Source organism: Alligator mississippiensis, chromosome 7 (assembly GCF_030867095.1).
Source record: "Alligator mississippiensis isolate rAllMis1 chromosome 7, rAllMis1, whole genome shotgun sequence".
NCBI classification, from domain to species: Eukaryota; Metazoa; Chordata; order Crocodylia; family Alligatoridae; genus Alligator; species Alligator mississippiensis.
This window is the reverse complement of record NC_081830.1, coordinates 29,888,194-29,891,244: the sequence shown is the minus strand read 5'-3', so window position 1 is coordinate 29,891,244 and position 3,051 is coordinate 29,888,194. Positions and strand designations below refer to the sequence as shown.

Genomic DNA, 3,051 nt, shown 5'->3' with positions numbered 1-3,051 from the left:
CTGGGCTGCTTTCTTGGGAGGTGGAGGAAGTGGGTTTGAATTTCCTCAGGCTGAGGAGGCCCTTGAACTTGGATCTTCTACTTCCTGGGCAAACGGTCTAACCAGCAGGTGAGCATATGAAGGGTGGTTAATGGTCCTACTAATACCACCTTCGCTTTAAAAGAGAATAGCATGGACCTTCATTTAGTGAAATATTGTCAGTGGGCCTAAGGAACACTTGGTGGACTGCTGGATTTAAAAGATGGCTTTTGATGAGACCATGTGATACATCCTCCCCTTGACCAACTGCTTAATGTCCACCTTCAGCAAGCATTTCAGTAGATGCTAAGGCCAAACATCCAGCTCAGCAAGAGAGCCTAATCTTACATCTCTCTCTCTCGTTATGTCTACATATTTAATATCGATTCCCCCCCCCGCCCCCCTTCCCCAATACACACGCACACAAATTTTCTTTGTTTTCAGCCAGGTCACAAGCTTTCAAAGAACCTTGTCTCAGTTTGTGGAGCCCATACGCTACTCTCCCCACTGGACAGTACAGCAGTAATCAGCATTGCAATGCACTACTGCTCTCAGCAAAAAGCAGCTGCACTCACAGCAAAATACACTGCAGTCATCTGGAAGCCAAATGAGCAATCATGCAGTCTGGTTTCAAGAGTTTCTGAAAGGAAATGCTTTAATATTTTATATATGGTACAGTTTACACACACACACACACACACATGCATGCATGTATACTTGCACACACACACACACACACGTATGTATGTATGCCTATATATAAAAAGATATAGAGATATCCATAGATACAGATACATATGCATGCCAGACAGACAGACAAAGGCTCAGGAACTTATATTTTTCTTTATAGTTAAAGAATTCCAACAGCAAATAGCCATGCAGTAAGAAAAGGCAGCATAGATAGATAGATAGATAGATAGATAGATAGATAGATAGATACTCATAAAGTTATCTTTCTTTATAGGTACAGGAACTCCAACAGCAAATAGCCATGCAGTAGGAAAAGGCAGCACTGGCTTAACCAAAGCCTCATAATGAAGGGGTTTGGGCCCAGGCCATTTTTAACTAATTATTTTGAGCTTGTCAGCTCACATGTGATTGTATGACCTGTATGATGCCATCTGATGTCTTTCTTCCCAAACCTGAAGTCCCAGACGTTCTTTGGCATGAAGAGAAAAGAAAAACTCTCTTGAAAGTTGCTCTGAGCCACAGCAAACTTCTTGCCATGACCATGTTTTGAGGTAGCCAGTAGTAGTAGCTCTGGCTCACTGGCCCAGCAGAGGAATAAAAGGAAAGAGGAAGACACAAGGCTGTTAGTAGCTCAGATGGTTAGAGCATGGTGCTAATACCAAGGCCATGGGTTAGATTGATGATCTCTTGAGGTCCCTTGCAGCCTTACTTCTCTGTGCATCTGCCTAAAACTGGCTGCAAGAAGCAGGGGAAAGGGACAGAAGCATGTTGGGATGTGGAGAGAGAGATCCTGGGAAGGGAACAATGTTCTTCACTCTTGTATTTACTGAGCTCCCAAACTTTCTAAGTCTCCTTGTTGCACTGATGGCTGCAGATGACAAACCAAGGGGACTAGACATTATCTGTAACAGAAAATTATAGGGCAGATTGAGGGGAGTGTGGCTGGGCGGTCATCCCCCACTTCCGTCCCCGCCAACCTTCCACTGTGTGGCTCGTATGCTGGCTCCAGTTCAGTCCCCAGCAAGCTGGGCAGGAACTGACCTCAGACCATGGATGGGGATAGGGGTGAGGCATGGCTGGAGCCCTCCAGTTGGTGGGGGACACCTGGCAAGGGGACCAAGCAAGGAGCAGACCCAGGAAGTGGGGACTTGCCCTCTGCCGCTGCTGTCCCTTGCCCAGCTGAGCACCTCATGCAGCTGCTCCTCACAGCCCCCACCTGGAGCCGGGCAGCCCCCACCTGGAGCAGCTCTGAGGCTTCCTCCACCCCCAGATCAGCCAGGCAGGCTCCCTACCTTCCTGCTCACAGGGGCTCCAGCTGCAGGAAGGTCCTGTGCTCAGCTGCATGCGGTGCTGCATTTGGCCAGTGATGTGGGCAGTGGCAAGTAGATTCTGCCTTCTTGCACCCTGGGGAGAGTGAGGGACAAGGAGGGAGGGGAGATGTTGCTGAACTCTGGAGGGGAGGGGCTGCCAAAACCCAGGGGTGAGGGGAGTCTTACCTGCTTTGGCGAACCCAGAAATCCCTAGCTGCTGCCACCTCTACCACCATCTTGTCGACCTAGCCAGGTAAGGGGAGGCTGGCACTGGGAGCAGGGAGTTACATCCACAACCTGGGGCACCCGTCACATCTCCTGTACCCCCACCCCCTTTCAAAATCCTAGAGCCACCCATCAGCAGCCTTCTCTCCCTTTTTTCCCCCCCAGCTACATCTGGAGACCAGGTTGTCTAAAAGGTTGGAACAAGGGAGTCTCCTGCAGGATCCGAACTAAGTGCTAGAGCCACACAAAGGGATGTCAGTTTTGCCATACTGCTTGGTGTGCCAGACTCCCTGACTTCTTGCTGCCTGGCGAGATCCAGGGCCCCAAGTTAGATGCGCAGGTTTTCTACACCAGTGAGTCTCACCCAGGGCACCATGGCTGCAAACATGTGAGGCTTACACACCTGACTCATAAATTAAACCCAGAGATTTCACATAGGAATCAATAGCGTCAAAAACATTCTGACCAGCTGTGGTCTCTCTGAGCTCTTTGCAGCACAGAATTGATCAGAGTTTTCTGCAGTCCCCCCCCCCCCCCCCCCAAAAAAAAGTAAAAACTAAGAGCTGGCATTTTTCGAAGGGTGCATCAAGTCTAACAAGGTCTGCCTCGAGCCTGAAAAGGTTGAGAACCAAAAGTTGACAATCCACGGGAAGAGCCGGGGCCTAAAGATGGAACCGGCAAAAGCAGGACTGACAAAGCAGGGAACTAAGACAGACAGCAGGAACTGCTGCAGAGGAGGTGGCTTAAACATTACCTCTGAAAGAGATTCAAAGTCCCAACAGAAGAGTTGGAGAGGTTCCTCAGAAGT

General features: G+C 49.3%; 1 long non-coding RNA gene across 1 annotated transcript; it reads right to left on the bottom strand.

Annotated features, from left to right (window-relative positions):
• Positions 1–646: 646 nt before the first annotated feature.
• LOC132251398 (uncharacterized) lies at positions 647–2,770 on the bottom strand. Its single transcript, XR_009463412.1, has 2 exons — positions 2,001–2,770; positions 647–1,610 (listed from the first exon to the last, which is right to left on the bottom strand). It is a non-coding gene; the product is annotated as an uncharacterized LOC132251398 (long non-coding RNA).
• Between the last annotated feature and the right edge of the window lie 281 nt (positions 2,771–3,051).